The following is a 15027-nucleotide window of genomic DNA, read 5'->3' as shown; positions in this document are numbered from 1 at the left end:
ATTTTGATAAAAGTTGACAGTTCACTCACCTTAAAATGTAACTCCATGTTGATTTCTGTGCATAGCTACAGTAAACAATAATTTATATATTCATCATATATTTTCGATCAATATTGGCAGTTTTATTGAGGGATGAGGGTGGAAGTCGGACATATCTTTTAAGTAACATGTCTTTCTTCTAACAGAACAAGTTCAATTTTATATCTACATTCTTGAGTCAACAATACTCAAATTATACTATATGAAAGAATCAGGAATTGTGGTTCAAGTTGCATCTAGCACAAATATTGATGGTTGCTGGAGACCAAGTCATCGTTGCAGATGTTCCTCTGGGATAGTGCCTTAACTTAACCATCTTCGAGCTCAAATGGGACGTTAATTAACAATTGAGATTAAGTTATCTGTTCCATTCTCAACTTTTGAGATACTGAAGCAGTCTACGTCTACCTGCATATGAACTTGGGTTGTTCAGATGGCATTCATGTCACCTCCAAAAGGTTGGACAAAAACCTAATCATTTCCTTTTGATATTCAATGTATTACCACTGCTGACTTCTTCACTATCCAAATTTTGGAGGTCACCACTGAGCAGCAACTCACCTGATCCAGTCGCAAATAATGTAACTCCCCATTACTTTCTACTATTTAAAGGTAAAAAATAGAAGTGATGAAATACACTCCATTTGCCTGGATGACTACAGCTCCATGAACATTTAGGAAGTTTAACACCATCTAGAACAAAGCAACACACAGTTGTACATCAAATCTAGCCCAGTGAGAATGCAGCAAACTGCCAAAGCTTCCTCAACAGCATCTTCCAGAATTCTGAATCCACACTCAAGAATGACAAGGACAAGAAAGCAGGTACCGGGAACAATGCTATCTGCAAATTCCCTCTCAAGCACATCAGCATCCTAATTTGGAAATACTTCAATTCATCACTACAAAATTTGTAATTAACAGCAGTATTGAAGAATCTACACTCCAAGCACTACAGGGCATCAAACAGGCCGACCACCACTTTCTCAAGGGTAATTGATGCTGGTCTGGTTAGCAGTGTACACGTTACATGAATGAAAATCTAAATATACATTCGTATATTTGGTTCACCATCTTGCGTGGATGCTGTAATTTAGCAAACAAAGTCATTGACCATACACAATTCAGTTATAAGAGAAACAATCTAGAGTCTTCAAGAGATTCTTAATTGGTCTCTTTACTCCACTCAAAATAACTCAAATTTCAGTCAATCTCTTTCCACAATGATTCTTGTGAGGATTTTGCAGCGGTAATTAACGTCGAGATTATTATTGCTGTCTGTTTCTGTCATAACTGTGAACAATGGAGAAAGTGAGGACTGCAGATGATGGAGATCAGAGCTGAAAATGTGTTGGTGGAAAGGCGCAGCAGGTCAGGCAGCATCCAAGGAGCAGGAGAATCGACGTTTCGGGCATGAGCCCGAAGAAGGGCTCATGCCCGAAACGTCGATTCTCCTGCTCCTTGCATGCTCCCTTACCTGCTGCGCCTTTCCAGCAACACATTTTCATAACTGTGAACAATGTCTTGAATCCACAAATGGTGCACTTCTGCAGAGTATATGCTGTTCATATACTTTTCCCAACCTCAACCAACTGAAATCATTGGAAACCAATTATAAGACTTGACAAGCCTTGTTGCAGAAACCCTGAATAAACTTGCACCCTGCTGGATGAGGAGTTTTTAAATGCCATACTGAATTAATAATTACCATCAAATACATCTAAGAGTTCTGCTAAAGGGATACAATAGCATAGTAGTAATATCATTGGACTAGTCATCATCTAGTACCCCAAGCGTGTGGCCATGTGGTCATGCGTTTATGGCAGTGGGTGAAATTGGCATTCAATTAAAAAAAATTGAAGAAAAGGCTAACCTAATGTAAACACAATTGATTGTTGTAAAAACCCATCTGGTTCACTAAGGTCCTTTAAACAGGAAATCTGCCATCCTTATCTGGTCGGGCCTACAGATCATTCCCAACCTACATAATGTGCTTAACTCATAATAGCCGTCTGGATAATTAGAGGTGAACAATAAATACTGGCCTGCCCAGTGATGACACATCTGATTAAGAAGTTTTGAAAAGCTAATTTTATATCTGTGGAAGATCAGATTTCTCCACTGGCAAAACTCCCCTGTTTAAAAAACAGTTCTCACCGTCATTGAGAAAAGGGAAAACCACAAATCAGTGTTCTCTGCAGGCAGTTTTCGTTGAGGTCTGCAGTAAGAACTTTGGCTCAGATTTTTTATGCAGTGATACAGTCTTACATTCATAAATGAGGAGATCCAAGATGGCGGCGACTCAGCAAGTCTGAGTCTACAGAGCCCTTCCCAAAACCTGGGTAAAGTGGGTTTCCTGCCCCCACCACACTTGCCAAACCACATTCATAAATATATTTGTCAAGAAATATGGCATTTCAAAGAAAAGTGTACTTTCACTGTGGGTACTGTATTTTTCAGAAGATAGCTTGGAATTTAGTGGTAATGCTTCTTTTTTTCTGAAAAGAAATCTTTAATCATGAAACTACTGAGGCATAAAGCAATATTGACAGGTACAATACAAATGTAACAAAAATTATTACTGTTCAGAAGTGTCTGACTTCCATGATTTTCCAAGAGACCATGACTTAAAGCTCTTTTGTGTTTGTGTGATTTAACCAAAACAACCTTAGTTGCCTTCCTAATTTCCTTTCTGTACATGGATGTCAGATGGTGTATATAAATCTTAGGATGACAAATTAAATCAAATATTTTAAAAATATATCTAAGTCAGTTTTCATGTAGAATGTGCTGGTGTATATATGTAAGTCAAATACATTAATGCAGTCTGTTCAGTTCAGTGTTACAAATGGTTGTGTCTCCTGACACCTCCGAAAGGTTCCCTATTGTGTATATGGAAAGTTCTGTACATGCAGACTTTGTGAAATGATCCATCAATAAAACAAAACACGATAGTGTCTAAATAAGCACAATAAATATCAGCAAACAGAATGGAATGGTGTCACTTGCAGTCCTGGCAGGAATACTGCACAAGGTCACTTTGCACATGCATTCGAAGAGCACTTTGGCGGTGTTAGCAATCTCATTATTAAACTGGATAGCATCTAAGGAGGCTCCCACTTTATGAGCCTTATGTACCCAAATCCAAGTGAACTCCCCATCCTGCAATCATTAACATCTCAAGTTCATCAAAACGTTTGTCTCAAGACCATAATTCTGGGCACATAACTGTCTTTGATAAACAGCAACTGCAAAAGCAGACCATAAGACATAAGAGCATAAATTAGGCCATTCAGCCCATCGGGTCTGCTCCACCATCCAATCATAGTTGATAACTTTCTCAATCACTTTCTTCCCATAACCCTTAATCCCCTTGATATTCAAGAACCTATCTATCTTCATCTTAAATGTACTCAGTGACTGGCCTTCACACCCTTCTGTGGCAATGAATTCCAATGATTCACCACTCTCTGGCTCCTTACTGAAAGGCCTTCCCTTTACTTTAAGGCTATGCCCATGGGTCCTAGTCTCTCCTACCAATGGAAACCTCTTCCCAACATCTACTGTGTCAGGCCATTCAGTATTCTGTATGTTTAAATTAGATCCCCTCCTCATCCTTCTAAACTCCTTCAAATATAAACCCAGAGTCCTCAAACATTCCTAATGTTAAGTTTTTCATTCCTGGCACAATTGTCGTGAACCTCCTCTGAACATGCTGCAGGGCCAGTACATCCTTCCTGAGATATGGGGCCAAAAACTGCACACAATACTCCAAATGTGGTCTGACCAAAGCCTTATAGAGCCTCAGAAGAACATCCAAGTGTTTATTTTAAAAATTGCATTTGCCTCCCTAACTGCTGCTATGAAGTTGAAGGTGTGTACTGTACGTTTAATAGAGACTGAATGCTGTTCTGAACTGAGAGCTTACAAGCACCTGTGATAATGGCAGTCCCAGGGTGTACTGGAAAATTGAAAATTTGTAACATTTGGCTGTGAAAGGCATATCCGCGTTTTGGCTGCAGTTTTGACAACAATTCAAATTTAACCAAATCACTTTAAATTATGTCCCAGGATATTAAAACCCAATCAAGTTTGAATTGATCGTTTGCCAACATCGAACCAATGAGACAATCTGATGATGGGTGTTTAAAAAAATGCAGACATTTTGAAAATTGGAGAGAGTACAATTTCCATCAAGACAGAAACGTCTGGAGATCTGACATCTTGTTCTCCAAGAAATTAGGAAACACTCTCTTTCAAAGGTACTTTTTCATTGAAACATACCTGCAATAAGAAAAACATGACCCAAGGAGATCCTCAGCCGGAAGAAGAAAGACACAGAAGATGACAGTCGCTGTGAGGTTTTGAAATTAAGTTTATATAATTTTAATAAGAAATTTATTGTAACAGTGTATTGTTACAGAGTTGGAGGCAGGTAATAAACAGTTAAGAGAAAGAGGGGTTTAGAATTGTGAATAGTTGTTTAATGTTCACTTTTAAAGATAAAAAAAAGTTAATGTTATTGTCTTTAAATAGTGGAATTTGTGAGTTCTCTGTCACTCATATTTTAGCAGATTTCAAGGCGAGGTAAGCTTTTCTGGGTGTTTGGTTTAATTAACAGAGGAGTTAAAAAAGAACCCCCAAGGGTGAAAAGGAGGTGAAATGCCTCAGGTGTTTCCACTGTAGTAAGATGGGACACACAAAATTACAGTGTTGGTTGTTGAAGAAAGGCATTGTGGGAGAAGATGTGGTAAAAGAAGCTAAGCCAGTGGGATTAGTGAAAGTAGTAAAGAAAATGCCAAGAAAAGTCGAGGAGCTACAGGAGAGTGTACAGCCTAGGCAGGATTTGAGTATTGAGTTAGTGTCCAATCGCTACAAAGACTTCACCTCTTTGGGTAAAATTTACTCAGGAAGCACGGGGGTAAAGGAAAAGAAGTTACAATTTTTTGAGAGATACAGGTGCTAATCAGTCTCTAATAGTAAGAGATGAACATAGGAGATCTCGTCAAAGCCAGGTTTAGTAGTCTCTATCAAATTCAGAAAATGTTGAGTCAGTTAAATTTTCTGGTAAAGATGCTAAATGGAAAAAAATTGTATCGGGTACCTCACATACATATTTTGAAACCTTACTGTGATAAAGATAGGGAACTGGAGAAACAGGTGTTAGTTACTGTCCTGCAGAGTGAGGAATCAAATCCAGATGTCATGGAGTTTGAGGTGCCTCAAAATATGTTAAATAATGAGGAAGTCCTTCAGGATTAATATAGCTATCAGTCTCAGGAGCAATGAATAGATTTGAAAGGATTGTTGAAGCAGTATGAGGACATCTGCAGGAATAAAATGGGGGGGGAATTTGCCAAGGCAGAGGTGACATTCTTGGGACATAACATCAGTCATGGTAGGTTGATCCTAAGGAACATGAAGACAAGGCCACCGAGGAATTTCCATGACCATCCTTGAAGAAAGAGGTGCTTCGATTTTTGGGACTAAGCGGATTTTGCTGGAAATTTGTTCCAAACTTCAGCAGCGTGGGAGCACTGCTCACAGGGGAGGAAATGGCCTAGTGGTATTATCACTAGACTCTTAACCCAGAGACCCAGGAAACCTGGGTTGAAATCCCACCATGGCAGATGGTGGAATTCGAATTTAATACATATTAGGAATTAAGAGTCTATGATAACCAGGAATCTATTGTCGATTGTTGGAAAAACCCATCTGGTTCACTAATGTCCTTTAGGGAAGAAAACTGCCAACCTTACCTGGTCTGGCCTACATGTGACTCCGAACCCACAGCAATGTAGTTGACTCTTAAATCCTCTCTGGGCAATAAAGGCTGGCCGAGCCAGCGATGCCCACATCCCATGAATGATTTTTTTAAAAAAACAGATTTACTAAAACAAAGCACAAAATTTTGGTGGACAGAACAATGCCAGGAAGGCATTTGAGAGTTTAAAAGTTATGCTAATCACTGCACCAGTTACACTAAATTTTTGAAACCCTTCAAAGTTGCAATCGATGCTAGTGATAAAGGAATTGGGGCTGTACTGCTACAGGAAGATGATGATGGAATTGAACAGCCAATTGGCTATTTTTCAAAGAAACTCAACACCCATAAAATACTCTCCCATCAAAAAGAATTATTGAGTTTGGTACTGGCCCGACATTTTAATGTTTATATAACAAACGATGTGTTAGAGATGGTTGTATCCGCAGACCATAATCCTCATACATGCTTGGAAAGATTTAAAGACAAATATGGGACTGTTTCATTGAAGCCTTATGTTAGACTTTTAATTTACAAATTGTACATGTTGCAGATTGTAAAAAGGTGATAGCAAATGCATGATCACAGATTTAAAGAAAGTGTAGATAGGATTAGACAGATACCAATGTTATGTAAGTATACAGAAATTAATATGAAAGCTATAACTTAGATTAATGACTGGTGTATTTCATCACATGGGGATTAAGAATTAGAAAAAATTGAAGCCATCTTTTCAATATGATTATTCATATTTTTCTTAAGGGGGTAGGTGTTATGAAGTTGAAGGTGTGTACTGTATCTTTAAGAGAGAGTGGATGCTGTTCTGAACTGAGAGTTTACAAGCATCTGTGATATGACCAGACGGCAGACCCAAAGCATACTGGAAAATTTAAAATATACAACATTTGGCTATGAAAGGGATGCCTGAGTTTTGGTTACTGTTTTGACAAAAATTCAAAATTAACCAGTTTAAATTATGCCTGGAGATCTCACATCTTACACTCCAAGAAATTAAGAAACACTCTTTATTAAAAAGGTACCTTTTCATGTGAAACATACTCGCAATAAAAAAAAGAAAGACGATCCAGGGAGATCCTCATCTGGAAGAAGAAAGACGCAGAAGATGACAGTTGCTGTGTGATTTTGAAATTAAGTTGATGTAATTTTAATAAGAGCCTTTTTGTAACAGCATATTGTTACAGAGTTGGAGGCAGACAATAAGCAGTTAAGAAAAAGTGGGGCTTAGAATTGTAAATAGTTTTTTAATGTTCACTTTTAGAGTTAAAAAATAAACGGTGTTATTTTCTTTAAACTGTTGAATTTGTGAGTTCTCTGTCACTCATATCTTAACTGATTACAAGGCAAGATGAGCTTTTCTGGGTGTTTGGTTTACTTAACAGAGGAGTTCATCTCCTTGTCATAACATTACTGACTCAGTCTGCAAGTTTACCTTGAGAGAATCCTGGACTAGAACTCCCAAGTCTTTTTGCATTTCAGGCTTCTGAATTTTCTCCCCATTTAGAAAATAATCCATGCCTCTATTCTTCTTACCAAAGTGCATGACCTCGTATTTTCCCATGTTGTACTCCATTTGTCACTTCTTTGCCTACTCTCTTAACCTGTCCAATCTTTCTGCAGCCTCCCCACCTCCTCAATGCTGTCTGTCCCTTGACCTATCTTTGTGTTGTCTGCAAACTTAGTCAGAATGCCTTCAGTTCCTTCATTTAAATCGTTAATGTATAAAGTGAAAAGTTGTAGTCCCAACACTGAAACTTGTGAAACACCATTTGTCATGACTGCCATCCTCTCTGCTTTCTGCCAGATAGCCAAGCTTGTATCCATGCTAGCACCTTACCTCTGATACCATGGGTATTTTTCTTACTCAGTAGGCTCCTGTGTAGTACCTTGTCAAAGGTTTTCTTGAACTCCAGGTAGATAACATCCATTGGCTCTCTTTGGCTAACCTGCTTGTTACTCCCTCAAAGAACTCTAGCAGATTTGTCAGGCATTATCTCCCCTTGATCAAACCATACTGACTTTGCTCTATTTTACCATACACTTCCAAATATTCAGAAACGTCATCCTTCACAATGGATTCCAAGATCTTACCCTTGACTGATGTTAGGCTAATCAATCTGTAATTTTCCATGTTTTGCCTTACTCACTTTTTATACAGCGGTGTCACATTATTGATTTTCCAGTCCTCTGGGACCCTCCCCAATTTTAGCGATTCCTAAAAGATCACCACTAATGCATTATTTATCTCTTCAGCTATATCCCTTAGGTGTAGTCCATCTGGTCCAGATTATTTATCCACTTTCAGGCCATCAGTTTTTCTAATACTTTCTCCTTGGTGATGGCCACCATATTCAGCTCTGCCCCCTCAAACTGTTGAATTTTTGGGATTTACTCGTGTCTTTCACTGCGAAGATTGATGTGAAGTAATTACGTAGTTCCTCAGCCATTTCATTGTTCCCCACTACTATCTCTCCAGCATCATTTTCCAGTGGCCCAATTACACTTTTGTCCTTTACGTATCTAAACAAACTCTTACAGTCTTCCTTTATATTACTGGCTAGCTTACCCTCGTATTTAATCTTCTCCCTCCTTATTCTTTTCTTGATGCCCTCTATTGGTCTTTGGGTGCTTCCCTATACTCTGCTTTCCCACTGCCCTTCGCCACATTATATGCTTTCTCTTTTGCTTTTATGCTATTCCTGACTTCCCTAGTCAGCCATGGTTGTCTCAACCTCCCTGTACCATGTTTTTTTACCTTGGGTTGAATCTCTGCTATGTCTCCTGAATTACTCCCAGAAACTTCTGCCATTGCTCTTCCACTGTCTTTCCTGCTAGACTTCTCTCCCAGTCAATTCTACCCAGCTCCTCCTTCACACCTCTGTATTGCCTGTATTCAGCTGTAATACTGTTACCTCTGATTCTATTTTCTCCCTCTCAAATTGCAGAGGAAATTCAATCATATTATGATCACTGCCTCCTCGGGGTTCCATCACCAAGTCTGCTTCATTGTACAACAGTAAACCCAGTGCCCGAAACGTCGATTTTGCTGCTCCTTGGATGCTGCCTGAACTGCTCTGCTCTTCCAGCACCACTAACCTAGAATCTCGTTTCCAGCATCTGCAGCCATTATTTTAACCAGTATTCCAGTTCCCTAGTCGGCTCCACCACAAGCTGCTCCAAAAAGCCATCTCATACACATTCTACAAATTCCATTCCTTGCAATGCATTACCAATCTGATTTTCCCAGTCCACTGCATATTGAAATCCCCCATGATCACTGGAACTTTGCCTTGCCTGCACATCTTTTCTACCTCCTGGTGTATCTTGTGCCCCAGCTCCTGACTACTATTTGGAGCCTATGTATAATTCCAACTATGGTTATTTTTAAACCTTTGTGTTTCCTGAATTCTACCTACACAGATTCGACTCCATCTGACCCTATTTTGTTTCTTACTATTGATTTCATTTAATTTCTTACTAATAAGGCAACCCGAACCCCCTATCTTTTCAATATCCTTGAATATTCAGCTCACAATCATGATCCCCTTGCAGCCACATCTATGTGATGCCTACCACGTCATGCCTGCCAATTTCTATCTGAGCATAAGCTCATTTACCTTCCTCCTTATACTGTGTGCATTCAAATATAATACTTCTTGTCCTGTGTTAACTGACTGACAATGATGAGACATTCATTTGTCCAGTGTGATTGAAGTTTGATTGCTAATCCTTCCCATACACTCTTTCCTATTTGTGTCTGTGCTGGAGATTTTAATAATCTCTTTTGAGTTCTGCACTCTCACCTCGTCCTTTAATTCAGGTTTTGTAATTCATCCAATAACTGAGCCCCTCCCCCTCCCCCACTCCCATTTAGTTTAAAGTCCTGTCTACAGGCCTAGTTAAGCGATTCGCTAGGTCTTGGGTCGACACAGTTCAGATGAAGACTTCGCCATTGGAGCAGGTCCTTTCTTCTCCAGTACTGGTGCCAATGTCCCATGATTCCAAACCCATTTCTCCCACACCAATCTGTGAACCATACATTTACCTGCTTAATCTTATTAACCCTGTGCCAATTAGCTTGTGGCTCAGATAGTAATCCAGAGATTATTATCTTTTTGGTTCTTTTTGATTTATCTCCTAGCTATTCATACTCCCTTAACAGAACCTCTGCCCTAGTTTTATCTATATCATTGGTACCTACGTGGACTATGATCACTGGATCTTTAACCTCCCACTCCAAGTTCCTCTGCAGCCCAGAAGAGGTTTCCTGAGCCTGACCACCAGGCAGGCAACACAACCTCCGGGACTTTTTTTTTAGATTAGACTTACAGTGTGGAAACAGGCCCTTCAGCCCAACAAGTCCACACCGACCCGCCGAAGCGCAACCCACCCATACCCTTACATTTGATCCTGGTCAGAGATAACAGTGTCTATGCCTCTAACTATATTATCCCCAATTACAACAAAATTTCTCTTCTTTCCCCCCACTTGAATGGCTCCCTGCATCACAGTATTGCAGTCAGTTGGCTCATCCTTCCTGCAATCCCCATTCCCAAACATACAGGGAGCAAAACCCTTAAACCTGTTGGTCAAAGACAGGGGCTGAGGCTCCTGCAAGTCCACCCTCGGATCCCTCTGCCTGCCTCACTCACAGCCACACTCTCCTGTCCCTGACCACTGGGTGAATTTGAGTTAGTTGTGTAAATGGTGAGTATCTCCTGAAACACAGCATCCAGGAACTCTTCGCCTCCCTGATGTGTCACAATGTTTGAAGCTGAAACTCCAACTCATCAACTCTGAGCCAGAGTTCTTCCAGAAACCGATGCTGGAGATCAGAGCTGAAAATGTGTTGCTGGTTAAAGCACAACAGGTTAGGCAGCATCCAAGGAACAGGAAATTCGACGTTTCGGGCCAGAGCCCTTCATCAGGTAACAGCCCAGCTTTCTTCTGGCTTTGCATAAGGCAACATTCTGATACAAGTCATTTTATAAACAAGGCAGTGCATCCTTGATGATGATCAGGTTTTGAATTACTTGTCTGAACTTCATATGTATTGTGAATGTCCAGCAGCATTGCAAGGCCTCAAGGCCAACACAGACATGCATACGAGTAAATGTGACATAGGGACTAGAATAGTCATCCTTAATGAGCATGACAATGTCAACAAAGTCAACACTAACAAAATCAATACCATTCTTAATGATAGGTCCAAATTTATCACTTAGAATGCTTTCAAATAAGATTATTCAGCCAAACAAAGTGCCTACTAGACTTGTTTAAGAGCAATGAACTGGCAGGTGACATTTATAATAGGATTCTGCACAATATGAACTGGTCAAATAGTTGGGTGAATTGATACATAGAGATCTTGCTCAAAACTACTTGTAAAGTGAAGGATTATAGTAAAGATGCTGTTTAACTTGAAAGGGTTCAGAGACTTTTATGAGGATGTTGTTTGCATTGCAGGTTTTGAGCTGTAGGGAGGCTGAAGCTTTTTTCCCTGGAGCAGCAAGGGCTGAGTAGTGACCTTATAGAAGTTTATACAATTATGAGGGGCATGGATAGCATGAACAGCCATTTTTTTCCCCATAGTAGCGTAGTCCAAAACTATAGAGCATAGATTTGATGTGAGAGGGGAAAAATTTAAAAGGGACCAGAGGGACAAAAGAGAGTGGTCAGTGTATAGAATAAGCTGTCAAAGGTAGTGGAAGCAGGTAAAATTATAACATTTAAAAGGCAGCAAGATGGGTAAATAAATAGGAAGGATTTAGAAGGATATGGACCAAATGCTGGCAAATGGGATGAGATCAGTTTAGAATGAGTTGGTGTGGACAAAATGGATTGAAGGGTCTACATCTATGCTATATAACTGTATGATTCTGTGACCATATAGGATTTGTATATGAATGTCAATCCAGTGTACATGTGCTTAATTAACACAGCTAGGCAACTCACTGTACCTCTCAAAGAAGGCAGTGACATCTGCACTGCAGCACGATATCATGGTGATCTAGATCTGCCACTTTGAGTGAATTAATATTTGTCGAACTTATGAACTCAGCAACTTGTGCAATTGAGTTCACAGAATTCTGACAGTGCAGAAAGAGGCTGTGCAGAGGGTCAGTGCATCCCACCCAAACCCAGCCCCTACCCGATCCCTTTCACCATGCATTTAGCATGGCCACTGCATTTAACCTACAAATCATTGGACTGTTGGGAGTAAACCAGAGCACCTGGAGGCATGGAGTGAACATGCAAACTCCATGCAGACGGTCACACAAGGCTAGAATTGAACCCAGGTTCCTAGCGCTGTGAGGCGGCAGTGCTAACCACAGAGTCACCATCACTGTCAGTTCAGTGTCAGTTACATCAATATTGCACATCCAAAAAGATGGTGTTGCTGGGGGATCCCCCAGCATTCACAAATACCTTGTGTTGGGTTCCATGAGAAACATCTCTTCGATGGAATGATACCTAACCTTCTACACCTGACAAAGTTCCGATAGTGATGATACAGTCATAGTCATTGAGATGTACAGCATGGAAACAGACCCTTCAGTCCAACCTGTCCACGCCAACCAGATATCCCAACCCAATCTAGTCCCACCTGCCAGCATATCTGGCCCATATCCCTCCAAACCCTTCCTATTCATATACCCATCCAAATGCCTCTTAAATGTTGCAATTGTACCAGCCTCTACCACATCCTTCGGCAGCTCATTCCATACACGTACCACCCTCTGCATGAAAACATTGCCCCTTAGGTCTCTTTCATATCTTTCCCCTCTCACCCCAAACCTATGCCCTCTAGTTCTGGACTCCCCTACCCCAGGGAAAAGACTTTGTCTATTTATCCTATCCATGCCCCTCATAATTTTGTAAGTCTCCATAATGTCACCCCTCAGCCTCCGACGCTCCAGGGAAAACAGCCCCAGCCTGTTCAACCTCTCCCTATAGTTCAAATCCTCCAACCCTGGCAACATTCTTGTAAATCTTTTCTGAACCCTTTCAAGTTTCACAACATCTTTCCGATAGAAAGGAGACCAGAATTGCACGCAATATACCAACAGTGGCCTAACCAATGACCTGTACAGCTGCAACATGACCTCCCAACTCCTGTACTCAATACTCTGACCAATAAAGGAAAGCATACTAAACGCCTTCTTCACTATCCTATCTACCTGCGACTCCACTTTCAAGGAGCTATGAACCTGCACTCCAAGGTCTCTTTTGTTCAGCAACACTCCCTAGGACCTTAGCATTAAGTGTATAAGTCCTGCTAAGATTTGCTTTCCCAAAATGCAGCACCTCACATTTATCTGAATTAAACTTCATCTGCCACTTCTCAGCCCACTGGCCTATCTGGTCCAAATCCTGTTGTAATCAGAGGTAACCCTCTTCGCTGTCCACTACACATCCAATTTTGGTGTCATCTGCAAACTTACTAACTGTACCTCTTATGCTCACATCCAAATCATTTATGTATTGAGAAAAAGTAGAGGACCCAGCATCGATTCTTGTGGCACTCCACTGGTCACAGGCCTCCAGTCTGAAAAACAACCCTCCACCACACCCCTCTGTCTTCTACCTTTGAGCCAGTTCTGTATCCAAATGGCTAGTTCTTCCTTTATTCTGTGAGATCTAACCTTGCTAATCAGTCTCCCATGGGGAACCTTGTCAAATGCCTTACTGAAGTCCATATAGATCACATCTACTGCTGTGCCCTCCTGATTTCCCTCTTAGGTATACTCCTACTTCCTTTATACTGTTCTAAGGATTCACTCGATCTCTCCTGACATATGCCTCCTTCTTTTTCTTAACCAAACCCTCAATTTCTTTAGTCATCCAGCATTCCCTATACCTATCTGCCTTCCCTTTCACCCTGACAGGAATATACTTTCTCTGGATTCTTGTTATCTCATTTCTGAAGGCTTCCCATTTTCCAGCCATCTCTTTACCTGCGAACATCTGCCTCCAATCAGCTTTCGAAAGTTCTTGCCTAATACCATCAAAATTGGCCTTTCTCCAATTTAGAATTTCAACTTTTAGATCTGGTCTATCCTTTTCCACCATGATTTTAAAACAAATAGAATTATGGTCGCTGGCCCCAAAGTGCTCCCCCACTGATACCTCAGTCACCTGCCCTGCCTTATTTCCCAAGAGTAGGTCAAGTTTTGCACCTTCTCTAGTAGGAACATCCACATACTGAATCAGAAAATTGTCTTGTATGCACTTAAGAAATTCCTCTCCATCTAAACCTTTAACACTATGGCAATCTCAGTCAATGTTTGGAAAGTTAAAATTCCCGACCATAACTACCCTATAATTCTTACAGATAGCTGAGATCTCCTTACAAGTTTGTTTCTCAATTTCCCTCTGACTATTAGGGGGTCTATAATACAATCCCAATGAGGTGATCATCCCTTTCTTATTTCTCATTTGCTATATTTGAATCCACACCTGCATGTCAGAATTTTCTTAATAAGCTCCATCTTATGCTCAAATTCACATGAAATGGAACAGAAAAATAAGCTCCCTTTCCTTGATATCCTCATCGAGAAATCGGTCAGAGTTTGTTCTCAATTGCTGTCTACCGCACATCTACTGTCACTAATTATACAAATATGTATACAAGTCATACAAATATGAATTTCAGCACCACTGTGACATCAGTTATGATATGTAGGTTGCATATACCTAATTCTAGAAGATTGTATCAAATGACATGTCTCTCACTGTTCACAACAAGCAAGGTAGTGATCTAAACCATCTGGTTTACCCTTGCAAAACTCACAACAGTCTTAACATTAGATCTGCAATTGGACATTTACTGAATAATCCTGAGTATGCAAGGAATTACTCTCACTACCATTTTAGGTTTGTCAGTAGACTTGTCAGTGTGGTATACTTGCATAAATTAGAAGCAATGTATATTAATGCACAGGGCCATGGCTTTGTAGCAAAAAGAATATTTATGAACATTGCATCTGTTTCACCTCAACAAAGTAGGTGTTAGGCATTCACTTGTTTTGATTTTCAGGAAAATGTGCTGACCAGTATTAACCTGCCTGATTTAAAATTTAACAATACCTGGCATATAACCTGATAATAATCGTTATCGGGTGCATTGTTCATGGCAATACCTATATCAACAACTTACCAACAATTGTGCAATTTTTACTCATGCAACAGAAGTCTTCACTTCC

At 40.2% G+C, this 15027-nt stretch overlaps 1 protein-coding gene across 2 annotated transcripts in view; it reads left to right on the top strand.

Annotated features, from left to right (window-relative positions):
• mitd1 (MIT, microtubule interacting and transport, domain containing 1) overlaps positions 1-1406 on the top strand; it is a 36956-nt gene extending 35550 nt beyond the window's left edge. For both annotated transcript variants that reach the window (XM_060826625.1, XM_060826627.1), the window contains one exon: positions 186-1406. The gene's annotated coding sequence lies outside the window, so the exon portion shown is untranslated. The remainder of the gene's footprint in view (positions 1-185) is intronic.
• Positions 1407-15027: the final 13621 nt, after the last annotated feature.

This window comes from Hemiscyllium ocellatum, chromosome 6 (assembly GCF_020745735.1).
Source record: "Hemiscyllium ocellatum isolate sHemOce1 chromosome 6, sHemOce1.pat.X.cur, whole genome shotgun sequence".
NCBI lineage: Eukaryota > Metazoa > Chordata > Chondrichthyes > Orectolobiformes > Hemiscylliidae > Hemiscyllium > Hemiscyllium ocellatum.
The sequence above is the reverse complement of the archived record's forward strand: the minus strand, read 5'-3'. Positions and strand labels throughout refer to the sequence as shown.